A 17,672-nucleotide genomic window follows, 5' to 3' on the forward strand; every position below is an offset into this window, starting at 1 on the left:
AAAAGATCAAGCCCATGACAAGTTGTATGATTTTATTCTGAACTTTCTAGAGGCCCAAAGCAAAAGCCTAATTTATTTTTGAAAGACAGCAATATATTAATACGAGTTAACTGTCATTTTCGACCCCGTGGTTTGTCCAATTATGACAGTTCAGACCAAATTTTAAATTCGTATCATTTTCGTCCCTGGCCTTCTTAAAAGATGCAAGTTCCATCCAAAAAACTAAGGTTGAATCGAATAATTGAACAAACCACAGGGACGAAAATAGCAGTTAACTCATGCTTTTTTGGACGGGACTGGTATGTTTTAAGAATGTCAGGGGCGGAATTGGTACAAATTTGAAATTTGGTCTGAACTGGCATAATTAGACAAGCTAAAGGGATGAAAATGGCAGTTAACTCTATTAATACGAAATAAACAAGCTAGGAGCAAGAAATACAAACAAGAACCAGAAACAACAACGTAAGAAGAATAAAAAAAATGAGTTGCTTAGATGATCTACCATAGTCACATGGCGGGCCATTGATTAATTGGGTTGGGTACTTGGGTTAAAGTATGGACTACTTATACCATATGTCATGAAGGTCTTGATATGTAATGTAAGTCTTGATGTTGATCATGAATGCTAGGCATAAAGGCTTGAAATTTGATTCTTGAAACTTGTTGAAAGTTGATAATGAATTAGATAAAAGTAGTATAAAAATCTTGCCCGCAAGGTGTTTGTTAAAATGTCTAAATGAATGTTCATATGTCAAAACTATGAAGGAAATTAATTAATTAACCAATTGAGAAGGTTTAGAGAGAGAATTAAAAATAAGGATTTTTATAAGGGTAGAACTTGACATCTTCAAAACTATTTTTTTAGAAAGGAAGTGAAACACCCGATTTCCACATTCAAAAATAAAGTAATAAAATACAAGTTTTAATGAAATCTGGGCATGACCCGTTCGTAAAATAGGCGATTCCCTGCTTTTAGCAATTAAAAACATTTGCAAGACTTTAATTTTCTAACACAATATAAGTCATATTAAACAACATTTAGGTACAAGGTCTACTAATCATAACTGTCACACCCCCAAAATCCACATGCGGAGTATCACCGCTTGGAGGCGTAACTGACCAGGATCAAGCCACCAATCATATTGAACAAGCATGTAAGTAATTTATAAAATCCAACACAATACAATTGGTGTCCAAACAAAACATTGTTTAAGTTGCAAGCGGAAGCATAATGTTTAAAACCAAAACATAAGTTTAAACGTTTCAAATGTTTAACATGGCACACAGCTGTCCATGTCCCACAACGAATCTTCCCCCATGCAAGCTCCAACTAAGTACCTAATGACCTGCAAAGCATGTAGTAACGAGTCAACAACAAAGTTGAGCGAGTTCACAGTTGGGTGTTTGTTTTAAGTTGTTCCAAAAACAGTTTCCTTTAACTGGCATCCTTGCCATGGGGGTTACCCCATGGTTGAAAACGTGATGTGTTTTATTCCATTTACTCTGGCAATCCAGCCGTGGGGGCCACCCTTACTAGACTCGTTACCATATCGACTACTGACTTTAGTCATGTTTATGTGCCCTTGCGTCAATGTCTATCATCATTGACGTGTCCAGATCCATTAGTTCACGCCCGTCTTCTGCGGCACGGTGTGAGGCTTGTCAAACCTAAATAGCGCTAGCTAACTAATGACCCGCTCGCCATTGGCCCGACGATTAAGTCAATATAAAATGAGGGACTTCGTGATAGAGTTTTGGTCTAGTGAACTTTAAACTGTCCAAAAGGACGAGGAATTACATTCCTTAACCCGTACTGTCCTACCCAAGAAGGATGAGGAATCCATATTCCTTAACCCATTCCCAACCCACCGGGAATTACCATGCTTTGGAGAAAGTGTGAACTCACCTTAGGTTAGCTCGGCAGATAAACGAAAGGTCAATCAAGCTGCTAGGGGTCAACCACGTCCTAACATGGTTACCATACAAGTCAGGTCTAGGTTCAGGTAATGCACGTAGGTTTACACATAAACTAACAGGTTATGAACTCGTATTGATCATGGCAAACACGTAGAACATGTTAACAGTCAGGTACTCATAATGTCCAGCTTGTGCGACTCGGATGGTTGGGCTCGCACAAGCTCATTAGCCCAATAGTCTTGTGCGATATAACAAATGAAACCCAACACCCACTCCGGCCTAACATGTTGTGCGATCAGCACAGCCTTGTGCGATCCACGACATGTTGTGCGATTCACTATATACCCGGTCCAAACAATTAAAAGCCCAACATATAAATATACATATATACGGCCCAATTTAATAAACAGATAATCGATCTTGTGCGGTCCGAATGGACTTGTGCGACTGGGTTTGGGCTTTGAGGCTCAACAGCATAGTAATGTTCAACAGATGTGTGGCCCAAGCCTTGTGCGATTGGCACTGTCTTGTGCGATCCATAAGTCTTGTGCGATCATGCAATCCTAGGTTGTACAATGTGCTTTGAACAGTTGTACCCTATCTTGTGCGATGTACCTTGTGCGATCAATCCTTTACACGAAACAGGTTTTGTGTGGCTCATGCAAACTTGTGAATCATGTTTCGTGTGACTATATTATGCGACCAGACACTTGTGCGATTGAGCTCTGGTGTGATTCAAGAGACTTGTGTGATCAGTTACATGTTTCCTAAAATTATGCGATCAGTTAACTTGTTTCCTTTTATCTTGCAAGATTAACTCTAACAGTTACCAACCATATCATATTCGATCAAACTAGAGTTTTAACATCAAATCCTTATGAACCCTAATCATAATCAAAACATAAATAATAACTCATACATGAGACTATCAATCTTTGATTTCAAATCATCATACAACACCTCATGTTCGATCATATCATTGGTCCGAATACACATACATACAGCCGATTATGTTACATCCATTCGGTTCCTAATTATCTATATCAACATTACAACATTCATCAATCCTTATAATGATCTAAACCGATTGTTCATCAAGTATTTTACTAACATAACACTTTAATCATAAAACAACACATAGTCACTCGATCAACAAACATAAATCATATCAAAATCAAACAATGATATAACACTAACCGGTTAGAAGGTAAAACAAGGATGATCCGAACAAGAAAGCTTCGAGAGATGGGGATGTTTGCCGTTGGCTTCGAGAGGAGAGAAAAAGATAGTAGGGTTTGTGTGTGTTATGAGATTTGCAAATAATGAGGAGTATACACTCTCCTCATGGGTTATGTGTGTAATGGGAGTGGGCCGAACCCATCATGGGCTGCCCTTGGTTCAAGTGCAAAGAGTGTGGCCCAAAGGGCTTATGCGATCGGGCTAGTGTTGTGCGACTACATTATATCAACATATAACATATATTCCATTAAAATCACGTATCATATAATCACATAGAGTTCACATACGTTACATTAAACACAAGGATAGGTTCTGAAATACGAGTTGTCACATTATCCCCAAGTTGAAAGAAATTTCGTCCTGAAATTTAGCACGTACTCACTGAGGAAGCTAATTAAGTTGCATGGTTTCCTGGTTTTCCTGGGGTGTCACAATAACTAAGTTAAAGTTCATACGAACACCAAAAGACTCACGTATTTGGTTTTATAAACAAAATCATAATTTTAGACCCATATTCGTAGATAACTCCGGAAGCGCGAGGTGGGTATAACATGTGTGTTCGTTCCAAGTTCGCCATAACGTCTAAACTGTGGATTTACCTACGTCAAGCATCAAAATTAAATTCGTCGGTTATGATACTTCTAATCAAGTAAATCAAAATTAACCCATTTTATACATTCATCTCATACATGCATTTTCTTACTCGATAAAACGGGTCAAAACACACTATCTCATAATTGAAATATAACATACCATTCTTATCCCGTTGAAACGGGCATTCACATTCGTACATAAACATTCATTCGGTTCGTTTATAACGAACTAATACATTCCTTTCATTCATACGCATACACTCCAACCCATGAGTGACGGATCAAGTAAATTTCATTCATTCATCACTTATCCCTTAATAACGGATAATAACATTCGTAACATAACTTTCATTCGGTTCGTTTATGATGAATGAATTCATTCCTTTCATACTTAACTATCACAAACTATCATAATTGTGGTTTTAGCACAAACGAAAATTTACAATAGAATTTTGTAAGCATAGAACAACATACATGGATTTGTAACAAAAGTTTACTAGTATCAACATTACGTAAAATTGTAAGTAAATGAACTTACCTCGTTCTTGAGCCTTTTATTGTGAACCGCAACTAGCTCCTTCTTGTTTTAATCCTACACATAGTTCATTCTTATTTAGATTATATCACTTGTTCCCATAACACTTACATTCAAGTACCATTCGTATTTTATATCACAATTGACAATATATCAATTTCCGTAATTCCCTTATGAAAAGCATTTGTTCATATTTCATTCAAAACTACTCAGATTGTCATTGAGGCATTTCATCAAACACATAGTGTGCGTACAACATTTTATGCATTATGTACATGTATCCTATGCATAATTTCACTAGATATCTTCACAATTCACACAATCAACCACTCTTGCATAAATCACTCATCCTACACATAATAATCTATCAATGTTCTAGTACACATACATTTATTCATAGAAATTACTCTACTTATTCAACTTACGAAATCATCATCCTACTATAACACATATAAGTCAGAATCTGATCCAGAGCTCTTATCAATGTCGTTTTCATTTTATAATGGTAGTTCCTAGCATACATCATCACTAGCGCTTCGTTCATTGAAATTTATTCTAAATGTATACTATTGGTCGTACAAGCCTATGTTTACGGCTTTTTCTATCTTTCTAATTAAGCGTAACATATTCATACATTTGCTAATAGAAATAAATCGATTTATTTCATTCCACTCACGTATCATACACGATATAATTCATTATTGTAACCATGAGCAAGCCCCATCATCCCATTACTAACGTTCTTCTAATTACTTTCTTATTCATATGAGGGCTTAGCATATCATTATACGCATACTATAAACATTTAATGACTTAGTGGTACTAAAACAAAGCGACCCTCTTCCTAATTACTTTTTCATACTTAATACGAGTATAAAGCATCATTCTACTGTTACTACCGTTACTTGAACTAATTGCAACTTTGAGTTTAACCTCAAATTTAATCCTTCGCAACACTTTATTATTAGCTCTTTGCATGCACTACTTATTATACCAACCAGGTATGTTGTGCACGAGCATCATACGAGCGCTTAACCAAATCAGTTCAAATTTTCATTTAAGGTCTTTAGATCTTCCTCTTAATGACATACATACCTTCTTACGCTGACCATTACAAGTCGATTATTGCATACCATACCATAATTATCCTACGATTCATTTTGTTCATACTTACAGATAAATCTACAGATTATTAATCATCAATCAAGAATTAAACATTTTACTAACCTCGCCTTCATTGCATAAATCAGTTATCCGTGTGTCGGATCGATCTGCTTCTTTATATGTACCTTCTGTACCAGAATTGGTCTCATTTATTCATGAAATATGCTCCCACTCGTGAGCATCCTTCCACCAGCTTTATTATTATCATCTCACTAAGAATTTCATCATTCTTATCTATAAATAAATGGTTAGCACATAACCTTTCATAATTACGTCCTACATGGTGTTTGTTCGCCTATGTCTCTTTCACAAATTTCTTACGTACATGCTAAAACATATCATACATTCCATTTCTTACATACAATCCTTTCATTTTGTTGGTCAATTCGCCAACTTTCGCAGTTTCACCTTTCAAGGTCAGACTGACACCTCTTACTTATCGTGGACGTATGATGTGTGTAAAATGCAACATATAAATTACATCAAATAAGGCATAAAACTAACCCTTTTTAAGTACTAATGTTGGAAAAAGAGTGTTTTTGTCTTCCTTTTGTATTTTCAGGATTAAATGAGTTCAAATTAACAAAAGAAGCAAAAAGACAGCTGAATCTAACATAAATACAAGAAAAGGAACATAAGTGGAATGCCCGACCCCTCGACAGCATCCTCCCAAGCAAAACAGAGAAGGCAGAAGACTGAACACGCCCCATGCTCAGCCAGCACGGGGCCGTGCCCAAGAAGCAACAGAAAAGACAAACCTATAGAAGCTTCTATTGCCCACCACGGGGCCGTGCCCAGTGAACACAGGGGCGTGGCGAAAGTACTGCAGGCGCATTAATTGTAATTGCGAATTACAATTAATGAGGAGAGAGATTGTCAGACGGGCACGGGGCCGTGCCCAGGCTTCTGTTCAGCCTATAAATAGGAGTGCTTGGTTTCATTGCAACTCATCCCTTGGCACACCACCCCTCTCACACTTCATCCACCACCCACCACCACCATAACACCATCATCCACCACCATCATCCATTGTCCATCATAGAGTGTGTGAGTCGTCTCGGGATCCAAGATTGATCGTAAGAGTTCTTGACAATCAAGGCCATGTTTGCCTAAGTCTCTTACATCACTTGGTGAAGACAAGTGTTTAGTATAATACTTTTTATTTTTAATCTTTTGCACTTTTTATTTGGTTTTGTATTAATGACTTTAATAACTAGTTACTTATGTTGAAGGTGATTCTTTCTTATCGTTTGTCCGTGGTGTCTTGGCATTATTTTACTGTCTATATAAAATAAAAGATTTTCACCATTCATATCTCCACGGTCTATATGGAGGTATGTTGGCTACCTGGTCGGGGGTTAAGGGAACGGTTTGGTAAGGGTCTTGCCCTTGTTCAGCGTTTAGAGGTCATGTGTCACACCCCGAATTTCCACGTGTCACCGGTGGGCCCGGTGGGGGAGTATCGTGACGTAGTTGATATCATCATTGTCAAACAACACAAATTATAATGCACAGCGGAAGCAATAAAAATAGATTTACTTCAACCAACAAATGTAATATCAAAGTATCACAAGTAGTCGAAATAGATCCACAGGCGGATCGGAATAAAAAGGAGAAAATTGTTCAACAGATAAATGCATCCCAAAGTTTGCGAGACTCTATGATGCTAAGGAGAAGCCAGCCTATTTCGTGTAGCACCTGCACTTAATCTTTTTGGGGAAAATACGTCAGTTTACACTGGTAAATACAATTTAACTGACTCATTTTGAAAACATTTAGAAAATTGATTTAAATGCACATGGCACAAAACTTTTTATAACTTGGGAATAATTAATCAAAGTAAACTTGTAAAAGAATTACATGTTCGTTATGCGTTCAGTCGCCCGGGTCGTGCCGGGTTTAAGGTTAATTGACACACCACTCAGTATAAGTCCGCGGCGGGAAGCCAACGTTTATACCTTAATAAAAATGGACACATACCGGGTGTACGCCTACACCCGGGTGTCAAGGTCGTGGCCATTTCTGAAAATGATGCCAAGGATATCCGGGACATGGTCATTAAGCTCCCAAAGTCGTAAAACAAACAAACCAGTTTTCAAACGGGTCATATTGATAATACCCAACTACTAATGAGTTAGGGTCAATTGCCCGACCAAGCGGTATTTTATATACCGTACCCCCAAGCCCGTATAACGGAAAATAAGTTAAAAGTATTTACCTGAGCAAGTATAAACCACAAAAGCAAAATGCAAGTGTCTTTTACTGGGCTCCTATTCTGGAACGAAGGTTTATAATAACCTATTAGAATCCTAACGGGTCTTTTAACATAGCCTAAGCTTAGACCGGTTAGTTTCGAAGGATAAACATGGTCTAATCGCGAGGAAAGCGAAAACCGAAAAGGAATGTGACTTAGACCCGACAAGTTTGAAGACTTGTATATTATGGGTAAACTAACACATTCTGAATTTAGAGACTAAGATGATACGGTTTGACCCGCTTCGGCTAATGTGCATAAACTAGTCACATATGCCGATCCGAACGCGAAAGTGCATAACGGGTAACCATATAAATCATATACAAGTTTCCTGAGATTATATGCACCAAATATGTTGTAATATCAGTAAGATATGTCCTATTATGCCCCAAATGATTTTGAACTCCAATTACGCCCCATAAGGGCATTTTGGTAATTTTACATAAGCTTAAAAGGTTAAAACCGGAAATCTGAGTTCTCAACTTTAGTTTACTGTTATAATATGAAATTTTACAAAATATATCAGTAGGTATTAGACCTTATGTATAAAAACTAGTTTTGACATATACTATGTCGTAAAAATGCCTAAAAAGGCGATTCGGAGCCATTTCCGGGTTTTAAAAGAAAAGCTGATATTTTTATAATTCCAGAAGGCTCAAAATATTATATTTAACATAATAAATCAGTAGGAAAAGGTTTGGGGTCAAAAGGTTTTGTAAAACTCATTTTATAGCCAAAAAGGGCAAAACCGGCATAAGCCGAATTAAGCTTAAAACCTTAAGTTATGCTCAGCCTAAAAATAAATAAAAATCTTTAAAATTCCCAAAATATTATTATATAACAGTGGGTATAAAGTTTTGACATAAAATCTAAGTTTAAATAGGCTATGCGCTAAATACGCTAATTATTTACTAAGAAAGCTTCTAATTACGCTAATGAGCATAACTCTTAATCTAGACTTCAAACTGATGTCAAATTTTGGGGACAAGTCTATAATTTAGTAACTAAGATGTCTACCCTTTTATATTTTCATAAATCATGATTTATGGACATTTGGGCATAATGGTCAACATATGGGCATTTAACGGAAACATGCATACGATCAAGATATCTAATGAACCAAGTTGTATAATCACAGGAGGATATACTAACATGTTACTAGGTCCAAAAGAAGCTTTAAGGCAATCTTATCTAGACTAAAACGGGTCAGAACTGAAAGTCAAAGCGAAAGTCAAACTATGCGACTTTCGGTTCCAAACCGGGTCTAAGCAGAAAATTGTCGAGTGGAACATGTTCTTACATTATTTACCAAGTTATATTAATGATAAAACAGGTTGCATGCATCCTACATTGCTAATTATAAGTTAATTTGGATTTAAGCATTCTGTTGACTTTTTATAGTTAGCTTTGACTCGACAATTGACATGTTTAGAGTGGGAATCTGGAAGTACCCTTTTAAGGGTTTGTTACCCACATAATTACCTACTTAAAGGTATTTTTAATTCGTGATATGACAGAGCACATTTTAATTAATCACGAAGTCAAACCTTAATTACGACGGTTTGACTTTTGGCTAATTAACTAAGCTAGAATGGATTAAAGGAGGTTAGGGTCACTTACAAGAGTCCTAAGAAGGATTAGAGACTTAATGAGCACTGGTTGCTGTCCAAGGAAGTTCCAGAGAAAAGCTCCAAGTGAGTGACACAATGAATGATCAAAGTTCACCACTTCACTTCCTTATATAGGGACCAAGATGCTCTAGGATCAAGACATGGAAGTCTAGGATAGTTACAAGATTACCCCAGGTGTCCCTAATAGGCTAAATACTGCCTAGTCCCTTGTTTCGAAAACCACCTCAATAAGGCGGTGCAACAGGCTGAACAGGCAGCTGTCCATTTTCTGCTGCCAGCGACAGTCTTACGGACCGTAAGCTTAAGGCCTTGCGGTCTGTAAGCACCTCTTGCGGACCGTATGCTGTAATGGCTACGGTCCATAACCGACCCTTGCTAAAAACGCCCAGGTACCCTCCTTACGGACCGTAAGCCTAGGGCCTTGCGGTCCGTAACCGTTGGTCAGAGGACAAAAATTTGTAAATTTTTAAGTCTTGCCCATGCAATCAAACAATTCCGAATTCAGTCCATCTTTTTCAGTAGTGGGGCCATTTGCTCAGCCATTGCATGCTTAGATAGGTCTTACATGTTTCCTCCTTCATGTGACCTTTTATGTCACTTGTAAAGTGACGGAAACACCAAGAACAAGTCTTGGATTCCCATTATAGTTAACAAGCTTCATAATTATTCTTGATTCTTTCTTATAAGAATTTTATTCAGCATTATTAGTAGTAACAATCCTGCCAAATCCCAAGTTCACATAAAAGATGGAACTTTATTTATTTGGAAACAACCGGTTATCATATAAGATGATTATATGATGATTTAAGGATCTTGGGATTTATAAAACTCGGGTCGCTCAGAGGTGATTTAATAACATGTCGCCCTTGGGTCGTTCAGAGGTATTTTAAATAACATGACGCCCTTTTTATTAAAATCCTACCAAATATCTTTTTATTTAATCCGGTTTTTCTGACACGTCTGTCTCACATGACACGTGTCTTTATTTTAATGGACAGGAATTTTCGAGGTGTTACATCCTCACCCCCTTAAAAGAAATCTCGACCTCGAGATTTACGGAAACAAATGAGGGTATTTCTCTTTCATTAAGGATTCCAACTCCCATGTATAGTCAGGACCTCTGCGGCCCTCCCATTTGACCTTGACAATGGGTATATGCTTCCTTCGAAGCTTCTTTACCTGTCGGTCCTCAATCGACACAGGTTTTTCTACAAATTTCAGGCTCTCATTTATATGCACATCTGTGTGTGGAATGACTAGTGATTCATCAGCTAGGCACTTCTTCAGATTGCAGATGTGGAACACATTGTGAATTCCATCGAGCTCTTCAGGTAAGTTCAACTTATAAGCCACTGATCCTACACATTCGATGATTTCGAATGGTCCTATATACCTTGGGCTTAACTTACCTTTCTTGCCAAATCGCATCACCCCTTTCCAAGGTGATACTTTGAGCAAAACTTTATCGCCAACCTCAAACTTGAGAGGCTTTCGTCTTTCATCCGCATAGCTTTTCTGCCTGTCTCGAGCAGCTTTCAGGCGATCGCGAATTTGAACAATCTTGTCTGTTGTCTCGAAGACTAAGTCAGGACCTGATAATTGGGTATCCCCTACTTCTGCCCAGCAGATGGGCGTTCGGCACTTTCTACCATATAGTGCCTCAAAAGGCGCAGCCTTAATGCTAGTATGGTAGCTATTATTGTAGGAGAACTCGACTAACGGTAAATGCCTGTCCCAACTTCCTCCTAGATCAATCACACATGCACGCAGCATGTCTTCCAATGTTTGTATAGTACACTCACTTTGCCCATCCGTCTGAGGATGGTAAGCCGTACTGAAATTCAATTGAGTGCCCAGAGACTGTTGGAAAATCTTCCAGAAATGTGATGTGTATCTAGTATCCCGATCTGAGATAATAGATACTGGTACGCCATGCAAGGCCACAATCTTATCCACGTACAGTTGGGCTAGCATGTCAGAGCTGAAGGTTTCTTTAATGGGCAGGAAATGTGCTGACTTAGTTAGTCTATCAACTATGACCCATATAGTATCATTTCCCTTCGGTGTCTTAGGCAATTTGGTGATAAAGTCCATCGTCACCATTTCCCATTTCCACATGGGAATTTCAGGCTGTTGCAGTAAACCTGACGGCTTCTGATGTTCAGCTTTGACTTTAGCACACGTCAAGCATTTAGCTACATAAGCAGCTATAGACTTTTTCAAGCCTATCCACCAATAATTCGCCTTTAAATCCTGGTACATCTTATGCTCCTGGATGGACGGAATATTTGGAACTGTGGGCTTCCTTGAAGATAATATCTCGAAGTCCTCCATATACAGGAACCCATATTCGTCCATTTAATCTCAACATTCCGTTCTTATCGTAGGACAACTGTTCTTCAGTTACTCCTAGTTTTTCCTCAGGATAGTTGGCTTCCAACACAGCTTCCTTTTGTGCAGCCAACAACCTTTCATTCAAACTATTCTTAATTTCAATGCTTTTGGCATTGATCCTTATTGGTTTCACTCTTTCCTTCCTGCTCAAGGCATCTGCGACTACATTGGCCTTGCCTGGATGGTACCTTATTTCACAATCATAATCGTTCAAGGTTTCCATCCATCGTCGCTGCCTCATGTTCAAATCCTTCTGATTGAACAGGTGTTGGAGGCTCTTGTGATCAGAGTAGATTACACATTTCGTCCCATACAGATAATGCCTCCAAAGCTTAAGTGCAAATACAACGGCACCCAATTCCAAGTCATGGGTGGTGTAATTCTTTTCGTGCACCTTTAATTGTCGTGAAGCATAGGCTATGACCTTGCCCTTTTGCATTAACACACAACCCATTCCGGTGTGTGATGCATCACAATACACCACAAATTCTTCAATGCCTTCAGGTAGGGCTAGCACTGGTGCGTTACTCAACTTCTGCTTCAAGATATCAAAAGATTCTTGCTGTTTAGGTCCCCAATTAAACTTAATGTTCTTACGTGTTAATGACGTTAAGGGTGCAGCAATTCTTGAGAAGTTTTCAATAAAACGCCTATAGTATCCAGCCAAACCTAGAAAGCTACGAATCTCTGAGGGTGTCTTTGGCTCCTGCCAGTTCATGATAGCTTCTATCTTCGCGGGATCCACTTGAATTCCACGCTCACTCACAACGTGTCCAAGGAACTGGACTTCGCGAAGCCAAAATTCACACTTTGAAAACTTGGCATAGAGCTTTTCTTGATGGAGCAGCTTAAGAATGCATCGAAGATGCCTCTCATGGTCAGCTCGGTTCTTTGAGTAGATGAGGATGTCGTCAATGAAGACGATGACAAATTTATCCAGATAAGGCTTGCATACGCGATTCATGAGATCCATGAATGCGGCAGGTGCGTTAGTGAGCCCAAAAGGCATCACCAGGAACTCGTAGTGACCATAACGAGTCCTAAACGTGGTCTTATGTACATCCTCTTCCTTAACCTTCAATTGATGATAGCCTGACCTGAGATCTATTTTAGAGAAATAACTCGCTCCCTGTAGCTGGTCGAATAGGTCATCGATTCTAGGCAAAGGATACCTGTTCTTGATAGTAACCTTGTTTAGCTCACGGTAATCAATGCATAGACGCATTGATCCATCCTTCTTCTTAACAAACAAAATTGGCGCTCCCCATGGAGATGAACTAGGTCTAATAAAACCTTTAGCCAGTAAATCATCTAGCTGTGTCCTTAATTCCTTCATCTCCGTTGGTGCTAATCTATATGGTGCTCTGGCTACTAGTGCAGCTCCGGGAATGATGTCAATCTTGAATTCCACCTGCCTGTCCGGTGGCAAACCAGGTAGTTCCTCTGGAAAAACCTCGGGATAGTCAGAAATGACCAGTATGTCTTCGATCCTGGGCTTCTTCTCGCCAATAGTTACTTGTGCCTTATAAATGACACAACCTCTACTCGTGCATCCGGATGTCTTAAGCATGGCCATTTGTTTTGACAATCACTGTTGAGTATCTCCCTGAATAGTGAGTGGCTCACCAGATGGGGTCTTAATTACTACCTGCTTCTTGTTGCACACTATCTGGGCTTGGTTACGCGATAACCAATCCATTCCTTTTACTACATCAAAGCCTGCTAATTTGAACGGGAGGAGGGACAGAGGAAAAGAGTGGTTCCTAATGGATATGGCACATCCATCTAGCACAGTCGAGACGGTTTCTAAAGTCCCATCTGCTAACTCTACCTCATAATTTACTTTCAAGGCTTTAATAGGCAATCTTAATAATTCACAGAATTTATCATCTACAAAGGATTTATCTGCTCCAGAATCAAACAATACTCTTGCGTAAACGTCATTAATGAGAAACGTACCAGTTATGACGTTATCATTCTGGATGGCCTCCTGCACATTCATCTGGAAGACCCTAGCGTTGGTCTTCTTCCCCTCCTCAGCCTTCTTTACTATCTTTGGGCAATTGGTCTTGATGTGCCCTTTCTCATTGCAACTGTAACAAGTTGCATCCTTTAACTTTTTGCACTCAAGAGTTCGGTGCTCAGTGGACTTGCATATCCCACATGCCTTAGGTTGGGATTTCTGCTCATACCTGCACCTCCCGAAGTGGTGCTTCTTGCAAACCTTGCACTTGGGCCTATCGCCCGACTGTTGATCGTTCCTCCTGACTTCAGACCCCTTTTTACTGTCACGGTTCCCCTTTTGCTTCTTGCCTGACCGACGTGAATTTTCATCTTCACGTTTCCTCTTTTCAGAGTCCGCATTTCTTAATGATCTCTGTCTCACTGCATCTTGAGTGAGGGACAGAGACAAATCGGTTACAGATCTAAATATGGCAGGTCGGGAGGCTTTCACGCTGGCCTTGATTTCTGGGGCCAAACCCCCAATGAAGCGCGCGATTCTCTTGGGTTCCGGGGTTACTAGGTAAGGAACCATTCTGGACAAAGTGTTGAAACTGGTGAGGTATGCCTGGCAGTCTAGGTTTTTCATAACCAGAGATAGGAAATCAGATTCTATTCGTTCAACCTCATGCTGAGGGCAGTAGTTATCCTTGACAAGAGCAACAAATTGCTTTCATGACATATTGTACAAGGCAACCTTTCCAGAAGCCTGGATCAACGCCCCCCACCAAGCTAGAGCCTCACCCTTGAAAGACTGGGATGCAAACTTAACCATATCCCTTTCAGCACAACCACTGATGTTGACAACTGTCTCTATTTCATCAAGCCATGTCATACAGTCTACTGCTCCTTTTTCCCCAGTAAAATCCCGGGGTTTACAAGACACAAAATATTTATACGTGCAACCTTTAGCACGCAGAGCATCGTCAAACACAATCTTCTTGGGGTGAACACTGTTTTCATTTGAGGAAAGTCGGTCATCATCTTTCTTAGATTTGGGTGGAGTAGGTGGTGGTTTGTTGTGAGCCTCAGAATGATTCTTTGGTTTAGCATGCGGTGTAGGTAGGGTTCTACTACGGGTCTCACTGTACTCACTGTACTGTCGTTCCAAGGCTTTCGCAACCGCATCATTCACAATTGCTTTCAGTTCAGCACCCGTTACTAAGAATTTAGCATCATCACGGTTTCCTACCGGATGGCTATTGACTTCCTCCGATCCAGCCATGTAGCTTCAATTGCTACATATAAATAATGGACAAGGTTTTTACTTAAAGGCTCTTACAGTATTTTATGTTTTATTAACCAAGGTTTTAAATTGCCATTTCAGGTTAATTTGTTAGAATCTTAGGATTTTATCATCCTATGATATTCTATTATTAGCACATAAGGCCTAGTCACAGGGACAGTTTTTAATAAACCAGGATTTTATAGTATCTAGGTGTTTTAGGTTTGAACCATAGTTCATCACCATTTATTAATAGGGAATTATAAGCTACCACTATCCTTAGTCACGGAGGACATTCAATTATTGCCCACAGGCACTTCGCCTCGAAGAAGCGGTTAAATAATTAAGGGAATTTAAAATTAACCCTTTAATAAGGATGGCCTGTGTGACTTTACTGATTCACAGTTTGCCTAAAAGGTTAACATACTAACAGATGTTAACAATAATTGGAATCTATTATGTGGGTTATACCATCTTGGCCATGTTTGCAACAATGCTAAGGCTAGGTCTTACCCTTAAGATTCTCTTAATAATTAACGCAGAATAGTCCTAAATTGAGATGTTAATTATGGATCTTAACCTAATTATGGAACTACCATTTTGGCCTTGTTTTATTAATCAAAAGGCTAGGTCTCTGTTCTCTTTAGATTTTACCATTTCAATATAACGGTAGATCTTTTTAAATTTTCACTTATTTTTAGGTTTTATGCATATAATTATCAATAATAAATAAAGATGAAAATTTAACTAAAACATCTCATAATTGTTTCAAACAAGTACAACATTTGCCCAAAACGGGACTTCTACGAAAATAAATGCCCACGCAGGGGCGGGGAAAGAAACAAACCCACGCAGGGGTTAACTAACCAAACATGCTCACGCAGGAGCAGAGTACAAAATGACAAGCTCACGCAGGAGCTGAATACTGAAGCAAAAAGTCCACGCAGGGACTGAATTACAACTAAATAAAAATAACAAGGATCTTCAATAGTCCCTTCTTTTGGACTTTCCCTTGATCAGATCTGATAGTCCCTTGAAGAATCCTCTGTTGTGTCTGCGCTCAGTCTGAATCTCCCGTTCACAACGGTCTAATCTCTCAAGGACTTCCTGCTGGCGCTCTGGTGGAATTATCTATGGCTGCGGCGGCTGGTACACCGGTGGAGGAGGCGGCGGATGCTGGTACCCATAAGTCGGGTAGCCGGTGGTCCATAGACCACCATAAGGCGCCTCTGGGTGACTAGCGTTGTAATCCCATGCTTCTTGATACGGATCCACACTAGCATAGTTGTAGTTGTAGTGGGTATGCACCGGCTGCTCAAAGGGATTATACACCGCTGAACCGGCGTAGGCAGGGATTGGGTTATCGAAACCCAACGGTGGTGCCGCAGGTACTGAGTTGATTTCTGGAATGGGGCTGGATGGACCTCCCATCTGTGGGACTTCTTCTTCCTCCTGGAGTGGCGGATAATGACTACCACTTGAGGGCTGGGGAGTGCTGATTCGGACTCCTCCTCGCACGGACATCCGTGCGTTCGACCTTCTCCGCCTCGGTGGCTCCGGAGGCGGCTGCTGTTCCACTGGTGGTGGTGGTGGCGGAGTGACTGCCACAAATTGTTGATCCTCAGAAGGATCTTGCTGCCGCTGTTGCTGCTGTTGCTGATACGGGGACGAGTGCTCAGAGGGCGTGAAGTACCAGTCCCACTGCTTGAACCTCTCTTGATAACTATCCGGACCGCGGTACGGAGATCCGTGGAAAGATGACCCATCCGAGATTTCGATGGGGTGGTTCGGCGTTCCTATAGCAGGCTCCATTGGATCAGTATCCTCGTCCATGTCATTTTCCCCAGAGAAGTGGTCTTCCGGTCCGAGTGGGTTAAAACCCATGGGTTCTGGAAGCATGTTGGCCGAGTTGAATCGGCTTTGGAAAACTTGGGTTGGGTCACCAAAGGAGTGGTGAGAGTTGGATCTCTGCAAAGGCATGAAAGAGGGTGGTTGTTCGTTGGGCTCGTTTTCCGATTGGGGCCCAAAGGAGTGCTGGTAAGAAGGTGAAGAGCTGAGGGAAACTGACCGTCTCCCGGGTTCAACATAGAGCCTCCACGGCTTTTGTGGACTAGTGCTCATGGTGATGGACGGGGTACGCCGGTGCGAAGTCCCGGCTTCATGATCGTGACCCGTGACTGGTCCCTTGCCTCGTCCGTGAAGAAATCTTGGTGGCATGTTGACCTGCATACAAGTTTTAGATAACAACAACAACATATATAAAATAAACCCAAAATAAAATAAAAAGAAACAGAGTTTGTCCTATGTTCTTTGTCTAGACTCGGAACTCGAAGAATGTGCAATTTGTGCACTGAGATTAAACACAAAAGGCTAGTGTTTAAGTCACTCAGTGTTGGCTCTGATACCAACCTGTCACACCCCGAATTTCCACGTGTGACCGGTGGGCCCGGTGGGGGAGTATCGTGACGTAGTTGATATCATCATTGTCAAACAACACAAATTATAATGCACAGCGGAAGCAATAAAAATAGATTTACTTCAACCAAAAAATGTAATATCAAAGTATCACAAGTAGTCGAAATAGATCCACAGGCGGATCGGAATAAAAAAGGAGAAAATTGTTCAACAGATAAATGCATCCCAAAGATTGCGAGACTCTATGATGCTAAGGAGAAGCCAGCCTATTTCGTGTAGCACCTGCACTTAATCTTTTTGGGGA

This window comes from Helianthus annuus, chromosome 6 (assembly GCF_002127325.2).
Source record: "Helianthus annuus cultivar XRQ/B chromosome 6, HanXRQr2.0-SUNRISE, whole genome shotgun sequence".
NCBI lineage: Eukaryota > Viridiplantae > Streptophyta > Magnoliopsida > Asterales > Asteraceae > Helianthus > Helianthus annuus.